Source organism: Marmota monax, unplaced genomic scaffold (genome assembly GCF_021218885.2).
Source record: "Marmota monax isolate L192 unplaced genomic scaffold, Marmota_monax_Labrador192_F-V1.1 WCK01_AAM20220418_F8-fsc00002, whole genome shotgun sequence".
In the NCBI taxonomy this organism is placed as follows: Eukaryota; Metazoa; Chordata; class Mammalia; order Rodentia; family Sciuridae; genus Marmota; species Marmota monax.
The window spans coordinates 26,906,923-26,918,664 of record NW_026693571.1 but is presented as its reverse complement, the minus strand read 5'-3'; positions in this window follow the sequence as shown (position 1 = coordinate 26,918,664).

Here is an 11,742-nt window from a genome sequence, read left to right as displayed (position 1 = left end):
ATTCTGTTCAAAATGTGCAATGTTAGCTGTTTGCCTGTTTATGAAGCAAAGGCATTAAGATACTTATAAAGGTAGGTCATTCTCTGATTCTACTGATCCAGTTTCTGGTCACACCATGGTAGGGCTTCTTATCACTATGAAGGGCTGAAAGGGGGATAAAGGTTGAATCAATCCTCTGGAATGCTGTTGGCATTATTGTTTACTGGTCCCTGAGGTTGTGAACTACACAGATTGATTTTTCTCCCAACACCTATGTTAAATCCTAAATCTTGACTTGGTCTCACTCCTAATTTTGTTTTTTACCATTTAGCAATCTAGGCTATTTTGAGCTGTTCTGATTTTGCTGTCATTTAGGGAATGTTAGTAGAGCAATCCCTTTCACGGCTCCTTTCTGAACCTAACAAGATAAACAAATCCACCACAAGGAACACTAGCTCATGGGCAGTTAAGATGTCATCTAGAAACCTGACCATTTTCAAATGTGTGCTTTGAAGATGTTTAGAATGCACTACGCCAATTTGCTCCCTGTAATGTATATGTTAGATGACTTTGATTTTTGCTGCAAAAACAGAGAGTAAATTAAAGTGTGCATTTTATCTTAAATAATGTGAGGCCTAAGTACATGACAAAATAGCATTTTGTTATATTTCTGCTTCACCTTGGCTGAAGATATGCATGAAAATTTTTCACTCTGAACAAAAATCTCAAAGGCTACATTAATCATTCTTAATTTAAAAAAAAATTTCCAAAGTATCAGGAGTATAGGAAGAGATTTCCTTATTATTTTGCCAAATGTTTGTGAGAAAAGGCTGATATTTTTGACTACCCTCACTGATATGGTGATAAGACATTTCAAGGAGAGCTAATTGCTTAATCTCTTAAGAACCATCATCTTTTATTCTGTAGCCTGACTAGGGTCTTGCCAATTCACTGAAGGCTCCAGAATTCCAAGGCTGGGCCCTTCCCTCTGAATAGTCTGTGTTTCCATATTTATGTTTCTGCTCAACAGCACACTTCTGGCCAATTGATGTTGGATCCTTCTTGCCCTGTCCTTTGTGAGTGGTTTCCTCTCTATTGTCTATATCTAGACTTCTTCCTAGCATTTCATTTTCAACCACAAGTAAATTCCACAATGCTTTACCTCCCAACATGTCTCATACTACAAGTGTCTGAGTCTTCTATTCCTGAATATTATGTGATAGATTCAAAATTTTTACAGATCACTGGAATGGTCCTTTTCTTAAGGAAAAGTATGATCGTGCTTTTAATTCTGTCATTGTGTAGGTAGCACTTGGGACTTGGGATAACTGCTTTAGAAAACGTAGAAGAACTGACAAATTGAAATATCCATTCCTGTGTTTTCCCTTTACTAAAGGGAAAGACAGTGTAGTTGGTTCAGATCCTTCATTATTATAGTGCCCAGGATTTTCAATATTCCTTCCTTAGGAAAGATCCTGTTTATAATTATGTCTGTGACTAGAGGTAGTTGTTTTGGAAAGGTGGCATTTGACGATGCTATGTTTTAAGAGATGTTTGGTAATATGTTTCTATTCGATATTAAAAGGAAAAATTAAATGGCTCTTCTGCACCTCTAAAAAACAATGATAATGACCACAGACAACAACAGTAACAAAATGTGTTCTGCTTATAGATACTGAAAACTATGTAATCTTTGTGTTACTCTCATATAGATTTGACTGCAAGAAACTTAAATTTAAATGTAGTATTTATTATTATTATTATTATTTATTATATTTTTTATAGTCTTCTTTACTATGACTTTTCAATTGAAAATAAATTCAGCATTATTTCATGGCCAAGTGTCTTTTTATTTATTTATTTATTTTTTTGGTTTGCTAGTGTGTTTTACTGTTAAATCAGGCTGTTATTTTGGAGTTAAGTTTGATACATATAAAAATGCATTCAGAAGTCAGAAACATTACCCAGATATTAAGTGTTAAGGATTAGATATCAACATATTCATCTTTAACACATTCCACAATTAAATACACAAGGTAACAGATTGGTCTGTGTTAAGCTGCTGATGGGCGTGAGTGGGAGTAGGATGGAGAAGTTTGTCAGCTAGGAAACTGCTCAAGGAATTCAAGTCAATTACAAACTGTCAATAGGAGTTATCATCTATAAAAAGAGCCTATTATGTGGAAATCATTGTTATTCCAGAAAGAATTACTTTGAGCAAACTGCTTCTAGCACATCCAGGAAGTGCTGGCATGAAATTGATAACTAAAAGCTATGTCTAATGGCTTGGAACTAGGTCTGATTATAAAAAACTGGCAGAGTGTAGCATTTGGATGTCTTTTCTCACCATGGGCAATGACAAAACAGCCATCATAATATTGATTTATGGAACTGTTCTTAGATGTAACTTTGGGTTGTGCTAGAGACTCCTTTATAGAAATGGCACCAATACTTTACCAGCAAAGTTTGCTGTGATAATTACAGTTCAGAATAAGTTATTAATAATATATAATTAACACTTGCTTTAGATTATGTGTCTTTGCTGGGTTTAAATGAAATATTAAAAATTGTAGGATTATTTTAAAAATCTCAATGATTACCCATTTGCTTACCATTCTCAGGCAATGGCCTGGCTAAAGTGCAGCATGAGCCACTCAGGTTACCCGAGACTGACTGGCTGGGAAGTCTGCCAAAAAGACTTGCCAAATTTCTCATTATTCAACCTGGCACTCCCTCTCCAACAGCAGGAGTCAGTGCTGCTGAATTGAAAATATTTGGCAGCCTCTCAAGACTTGCCTTCACAGATCTCTTCCACAGAGATCTGAGAGAGGCTTGATACAACAAATAATATGTCCTAGATGTTCATCTGTCTGTATTGTGGATTTTGGTTATATTTTACAAGAGTTAATTTTCTGCTACTCCAACTTAGTTCCCTAGGCTGTGACAAAGTGTACAAAGAGTAAAAGGGCAAGTCCACACTATCTTGCTAATCATCTTTGAACACTGCTGCCCAGGATGGTCTACATTGTAGACCATGTCCCTCTTGTGGGTCTTTATCCTGGGAACTCACCAAAGGCATAAAGAAAAAACAATGCTTTCCCAGGAAAAATAATTGCTGATATCTCTGTTGTTTCTGGAGTAATGTAAGAGTTGTCATGTAAGCCTCCTTTTGGGTCAAGAATGAAATATAACCAAATGAGAGGGAAATGGGGGAAAATAATGGAAGATGAGGTAGACATAGGAAATTGATGGACATTCAAAAGCCTGTTTTTCCCCTTAGATGACAGATTTATGAGTTTTTGATCAATGAGTTTTGTTTGTATACAGTTACTATTTTTTCCTAGTGACCTGAACCATAATCAGTGAATATAGGAATATTATTTCTATCTATCTAATCATCTATCTCATGAGGATGAGAAGATATGTGACCTGATAAGTATAGTTAAGTCTAAAGATACATATGTTTCATGCACATGGTACTTATGTGTCTGGTTCCTAGTGTCTTCTTCATAAGGTCTGCTTTTTTTCCTCCATTTTTGTTTTTCTTTGTGGGTACTTGGTGATATTCTGCCAAGTTTTGCAAATATTGCAACATCGGTTGTCAAACTATTAAAATGCTTCCATAACTATTAGTAATGAGCCTCTGCCTCCAGTGTCCAGAGTGAGTCTACTAAGATCCCAATCTTGATTACTGCTTTATGTTATTAGAAGACATAAATGATATAAATAAATATACATGATCATTTTATTTCTTATTTACCTTTAAAAATACAATATACTCCACTACGACTAGCACTACTACTACTATCAACATGAAGGACTCATTGATGATTTACTATCAGCCAGGCATTGTCTTAAGTATTCTGAGCATATTAACTCACTTATTTCACATAACGATGCTAGGAGGAATTGTTGTCAACTGCACTGTTACACATAGGGAAACAGGTGCCCAGAGATTAAGTAACTAGCCCAAACTAACACAGGTAGCAACTGACATAACTACATAGTTTAGTTTTAGAGTCTGGGCACTTCACTACTATCCCTGCCTGTCTCATTAAGGAAGCATTGTTTATTATTCTAGGTAAAGAGTTTTGTATTATTTTTCAAAGATAAATACATAGACTTGCTACTATATTTGTTTAGATTTGACTTTACTGGAGCCCAGCTTAGCTTTGACATTTACAGACATGGGTTAGCTTTCATCTCACTGCAAAATATAAAGCAACCTGGTATTTAGTTTACCTATAAAAGGCAGTTAGGAAGCCCTAGAGGAAACTAATTAAAATGCAGCACATTTCCAAGGCACCATATCTTGCTGTGTTGCCATAGAAACAGTGGGGACTTTCTGGTCACTGACCTTTGAGGGAATCTGAGGGTACATTTTCATAAGACTCATAAGAGAAGCCAACCCAGTGTATTACTCTACAGTTGTAGTCTCGATATTTGGAAATCCACTATGTAGTCCTAGTTGATTTTAGAACTAAATTATATTAGCAAAACAGTAGAGACTCAAACTAGAGCTTTTTGAAGGAATGTGTTTAACTGTTTCCAATAAAGATTTAAAATAATTAAAGATTCTTCAGTAGTAGCAAAGAAACATTAAAGGAAATCTTAGACAGTTGTACAAAAAATATTGGAACTAAAGTCATATTTAGAGATAATTTTAGTGTTACAGCTATTCTATTATTTTGGATTCTTCAAGCCTAACCTACTCAAAGAATAAAATATAGCATCATTGGGTCAAAAAATACATGAATAAAATTAAAGATATTACAAAATATTAAGGTGCTAATCTTATTTGCAAATACAAATGGTTAAGTCATGCCCTTTACTATTTAATACATTTACAAATTCAGTAATTCCATTACCAACTATTATAATTGAATATACTGGTTATACTTTAATTTATATTTTTGTTTAGCCATTTGGCAGAAGCCAAGCACTCATGATTCAATATGGGAAATGACAAAGCCTGCCTTAATGTAAACTGTTGTTATCCTTATATTAATATTTTTATTTTTTTACTGAAAATAAGTAACAGCTCTATCACTAAGGTATGCATAGCTTAACTACAAGGAAATATATATTGGGTTCTGGCTAATTTCTCCTAGAATTATGAATATATCTCCACATATATAAGTATTGCTTAAAACACAGATGCCTAAAGAAAAATAGAAATATAATTTTTATGCCTAGAAAACCAAGTCTACCACCCCACATGGTAGACTTCTGGAAATTTCCCTTACATAGTTCCATGTGTTTACTCTGAGGGACAACATGGTGCTGGATTGCTTAGGACTAGGATCTCTTCCACTTACTAGCTAGGTGACCTTGAGATCCTTAGTCTATAGGTACATTAGTTTGCAAATGTATAAAATGAGAATAATAATGGGACCTCTTAGAGTTGTTTTGAGAATTAAACAACTTAATATTGATAAATCACTTATATCTTTAGTTGATGTAATATCTGTCAAAGTGGACTGAGATCCGGGACAGAGCTAGCATGAAATGCCAGTCCTGTTGCACTTTTGCCCTGCTCAAGGCTAAAAGAACAAAGTGAGATGAACTCATCCCAGAAAAACAAAAACAAAAACAAACAAAAACAGTGGCAATTTGTCAAATTTGCAGTAAGAAAATATTTTTCTTTCTCAGTATAGATTTGGACAGCACTCTCTCTGAGAATTATTGGTTGTCTTTCAGGTGTGTGTGTGTGTGTGTGTGTGTGTGTGTGTGTGTTTAATGCAACAGTAAAAAAGAAAACCCAACTGTTTTTTCCTTCTATAGTTTCACTGACAACACTCAATGTTGTCTGATCTTCTTCTGAAAAGAACATCTCACTTCTTTTACCAGATATGTGTATTTTTTTTTTCAGTGAAGATTTCTCCAGTTCTCTAAAGACACCAACTGATGTTCTGTAGTTCAGAACTGACTCTCTCTCCTGAGAGTTTGCATAGACACACAGGTTAAGGACTCAGTCCCCAAAGACTGTCTCCTCCACTTAAGATGCCGCTTGATAAATCACTTATATCTTTATTTGATGTATTTTTTGTCAAAGTGGACTGAAATCCAGGGACAGAGCTACCATGAAAAGCCAGTGGTTCTCAGTAGTGAGTTCTCAGGTTACCCACAGCTTCTTGCCTGGTTACAAATTGGAGGTATCCAGGATTCTCTCCTAAGTTTTGGTAATTTGCTAGAGTGGCTTGAAGAACTCAGAAAAATAATTCACTTACTAGATTACTAGTTTATCATAGAAGGATACAATGGAGGAACAGCGATGGAAGAGTTTGCAGATAGAGGATTTTCAAATAGAGGATTGGGAGTGGGGAGCATTCATGCCATGTCTGGAGATTAGCCTACACTGACGCTCTCTGAATCCTATCTTTTAGGGACTTTATAGAGGCTTCATGAAAGCTTTCTAGAATATTAACTCAGTCTCTAACTCCTTTTCCTTCTCCCAGATGATCAGCAGTGTGGCTGAAAGTTCCAAAGTTGTAACCATGACTTAGTCTTTCTGACAACCAATGCTGGGACTCACAACACAACACCCCAACGTACATCACTTTGTCATATGCATATTTTTAACTGAAGAAAACTGATAACATTGCAGAAACAAAAAGACTCTTTGAATTTCTTCTGCATGTATACCCTCACAGGACAGGTATATTGCCCCACTCCCAGAAGGAAGGAATATTAAACAGACAGGCCAAAAAGAATATGAACAGAAAGGTCTAACTACTTCCCACCCTGCTCTAGTTTATTACTATTAGGTCTCTTAAGGTTTTGGATCTGGACTGTTTCATCAAAAGCTCATGCACTGAAAGCATTCCCCAGTACATCAAAGTTCAGAGGTGGGGCTTTTAGGCAATGATCATATCATGAGGGCTTATAACATCATCAGTGGATTAATCCATTTGAAGGACTAATACTTTGAACAGACTACTGGGTGGCAACTATAGGTGGGTGGGACATGACTGGAGGAAGAAGGTCCCTGGGGTATGCCCTTGGGGACTATGTCTGGTTTTGGTACCTTCATAATGTCCCCTGGCCTCCCACCTCTCTATTTTCTGGCTGCCATAAGCTGAGTGGCTTTCCTCAGGCGTACCCTTTCACAATGATGTGTCCACCTTGGAGTCAGCTGATCATGAACTGAATAGTCTGAAACCATGAGCCAAAATAAATCTTCTTTCTCTAAATTGTTCTTGTCAGGTATTTTGGTCACAGCAACATAGCTGACTAATATGAGGTCATCCCTTTCTACATAGCTGTCTATCTTTCATCAAAACTCATCATCAAATTACAGTTTCTCTGAATCCTTGGGTCTTCATTTCTGGAGGCTTCTGTATCACATCAAATTTGCTATGCTTTTCTCTTATTAACCTGTCTTTGTTATAAGGATGTCAGCCATGATACTTGTGATGGAAGAGGAAAAGTTACCACTTTCTCTCCCCTACTCCAGGAGGCACTTCATAGGACAACAGATGCTCCTAACACACAGGGAATCCCAAGGAAGTTCCAAGGAACTCTGTCAGGAACAGGAGTTACAGATCAACTATTGGCCACAGAAGAAGTATGAAACAATTTTATGGCTCCAAACATTACAAGGGTTTGGCACTCTACTGCAGAAACTGGGGAGCAGAAGCCATATATAGATATTTTATTATGTTACAAATAGCTACATACTGCATGGCTGGAAGATAAGGAAACATATTTGCATTTCACACTGGTGGCAAGAATTTGAAAAAAGATACAACTTGCAATGCCAAACTACACACTAGATTACTCTGCTGCCTATTAGTGTGCCAAAGTCTACCTTGTGCAGTTTTTTTTTTTGCTCAGCCTCTTGTGAAATAGTACTACGCTGAATAGTTCAGAGTTGGATAAAATGCATATCTAGAAAATAAATCCAGGACCAGGATAATCCTCAGGCTTTGTTAGTTTAAGGTCTTGGAAGTGAACACACAACAATCATCCTGAAAAGGCTCATATGGCTTTTATATAATTTTTTGTGTAAGTGCTCAGTTCAAAATAAATTATTAAGGTAGATAAAATAATTCATTGCTTATAAATAACTGCCAGATAAATGTTCAGAGACTAAGCACATTAGAGTAGAATTTCTACCAGTATAAAGCCTTAAATTCAAATTTACACCTTTTCTAACTTTAAACTATTCTCAATCATGTTGTCAATTAAATTCTATTGTCTTTATTATTTAATGCCAATTCTTTTTGTCTTTTATAACACGGTGTTTTAGGTAGATTTAAAATCTACCACCATTTTCTAAGCTGCCTTGACACAGACTGCTCAGTAATGAATTTTTATGTGCTTAAATGTAACTTAAATAAAACAAGAGACTTACCACTTCTTTCCAGGGGAAGAGGACACATGTGTCTGAGAACTCTGTAGTAGTCTCTTTCCAATTAGGCAGACAAGGAAGTTTCTATGGTGACTGTCTTTATGTCTCACATTCCTCCTTCCTTTCTTTCTTCCTTCCTTGCCAATGCTCAATATACATCAAATCACTCACGATTACATATGAATTGCTAGCACATCTAGAATATTCTTTCTTGAAGACATACTTTCTATAAGTGACTTTTAAAAATGCCATTTTTCTTGAATAAGTAAAAAAATAAATGGAATATTTTTTCAATTAACTTATTATAGGGTTCTTCACAATTAAGTTTATTGTCAGCACTCAGAGGGAGTTAGTGAAACTTCCTTTTTTTTCTCTCTAATATTTATTCTTTAGTTTTCGGCGGACATAACATCTTTGTTTGTATGTGGTGCAGAGGATCGAACCCCAGCCGCACGCATGCCAGGTGAGCGCGCTACCGCTTGAGCCACATCCCCAGCCCAGTGAAACTTCCTTAAAGAGAAAAACTTTTCCTGGTGGCCCGCGGAGGGGCGGAGCTGCCAACCTCGCCTGCAAGGTAGGTGGGCCTGCGACCCACCAGCAGAACAGCCCCAGCGGCCTGCCGGCGTGGTAGGCACATTGTCCCAATTGGAGGAGGGGCAGAGCTGCCGCCCGCGCCTGCGAGGGAGACTTTGCAACTATACAAGAGCAATATAAATATATAGAGGGAAAATTCAATAGCACAACAGTTTCACCAAGCAGAAAGAAACACGAACAGTATGAAGAGACAAGGAAAGAAAGGACCACAAGCAATGCAGGTCAACTCAACATTAGAAGAGGTAATAGCTGCAGCAGATGGAATGTCAGATAAAGAATTCAGGATATACATGCTTCAGATGATCTGGAGTCTCAAGGAAGACATCAGACAGCAAAATCAGACAATGAAAGATCACTTCAACAATGAATTACATAAACAAATCCAAGAAGCAAAAGATCAACTATACAGGGAGATAGAGGTTATAAAAAACAAACAAACAGAAATCCTAGAAATGCAGGAAGCAATAAACCAACTTAAAAACTCAATTGAGAATACTACCAGCAGAGTAGAACACTTAGAAGATAGAACATCAGACAATGAAGACAAAGTAATTCAACTTGAAAAGAACATAGACAGCTCAGCAAGACTGTTAAGAAACCATGAACAGAACATCCAAGAAATAAGGGATAACATCAAGAGACCAAATTTAAGAGTCATTGGGATACAGGAAGGGATAGAGTTTCAAACCAAAGGAATGAGCAATCTATTCAATGAAATAATACGAGAAAACTTCCCAGACTTGAAGAATGAGACAGAATCCCAAATCCTAGAAGCCTACAGGAGGCCAAATATGCAAAATCATAAGAGATCCACACCTAGACACATTATAATGAAGATGCCCAACATACAGAATAAGGAGAGAATTTTAAAAGCTACAAGAGAAAGGAAGCAGATTACATTTAGGGGTAAGCCAATCAGGATAACAGCTGATCTTTCAACACAGACTCTGAAAGCTAGAAGATCCTGGAATAACATATTTCAAACACTGAAAGAAAATGGGTTCCAGCCAAGAATTGCGTATCCAGCGAAATTAAGCTTCAGGATGGAAGATGAAATTAAAACCTTCCACGATAAACAAAAGTTAAAAGAATTTGCAGCTAGAAAACCATCTCTTCAAAACATCCTCAGCAAAACATTACAGGAAGAGGAAATGGAAAATAACAATGAAAACCAACAGTGGGAGGTAGGACAGTAAAGGGGGGAAAATAATCAAAGAGGAAAACAAACCATGTTTAGTAACATGAATAAACAAATATGGCTGGAAGAACAACCCATATCTCAATAATAACCCTAAATGTTAATGGCTTAAACTCACCAATTAGGAGACACAGGCTAGTAGAATGGATCACAAAACAAGACCCAACAATATGCTGCCTACAGGAGACGCATTTGATAGGAAAAGACATACATAGGCTGAAGGTGAAAGGTTGGGAAAAATCATATCACTCATATGGTCTTCGGAAACAAGCAGGAGTGTCCATACTCATATCAAATAAAATAGATTTCAAACCAAAGTTAATCAAAAGGGATAAAGAGGGACACTACATACTGCTCAAGGGAACCATACACCAACAAGACATAACAATCATAAATATATATGCCCCAAACAATGGTGCAGCTATGTTCATCAAACAAACTCTTCACAAGTTCAAGAGTCTAATAGACCACCATACAATAATCATGGGAGACTTCAACACACCTCTCTCGCCACTGGACAGATCTTCCAAACAAAGGTTGAATAAGGAAACTATAGAATTCAATAACACAATTAATAACCTAGACTTAATTGACATATATAGAATATACTACCCAACATCAAGCAGTTACACTTTTTTCTCAGCAGCACATGGATCCTTCTCAAAAATAGATCATATATTATGTCACAGGGCAACTCTTAGATATTATAAAGAGTAGAGATAATACCATGCATCTTTTCTGATCATAATGGAATGAAACTGGATATCAAGGATAAAAGAAGGAAGGAAAAATCATGCATCACTTGGAGAATGAACAATAGGTTACTGAATGATCAATGGGTTATAGAAGACATCAAAGAGGATATTAAAAAATTCATAGAGATAAATGAAAACACAGACACAACATATCGGAATCTATGGGACACAATGAAAGCAGTTCTAAGAGGAAAATTCATTGCCTGGAGTTCATTCCTTAAAAAAAGAAAAAAACCAACAAATAAATGATCTCACACTTCATCTCAAAATCCTAGAAAAAGAAGAGCAAATCAACAGCAAAAGAAGTAAAAGGCAAGAAATAATTAAAATCAGAGCTGAAATTAATGAAATCGAAACAAAAGAAACAATTGAAAAAATTGACAAAACTAAAAGTTGGTTCTTTGAAAAAATAAATAAAATCGACAGACCCTTAGCCATGCTAACGAAGAGAAGAAGAGAGAGAACTCAAATTACTAGCATATGGGATGAAAAAGGCAATATCACAACAGACACTTCAGAAATACAGAAGATAATTAGAAATTATTTTGAATCCTTATACTCCAATAAATTACAAGATAGTGAAGGCATAGATAAATTTCTTAAGTCATATGATCTGCCCAGATTGAGTCAGGAGGATATAGACAACCTAAACAGACCAATATCAATTGAGGAAATAGAAGAAACCATCAAAAGACTACCAACTAAGAAAAGCCCAGGACCGGATGGGTATACAGCAGAGTTTTACAAAACCTTTAAAGAGGAACTAACACCAATACTTTTCAAGCTACTTCGGGAAATAGAAAAAGAGGGGGAACTTCCAAATTCATTCTACGAGGCCAACATCACCCTGATACCTAAACCAG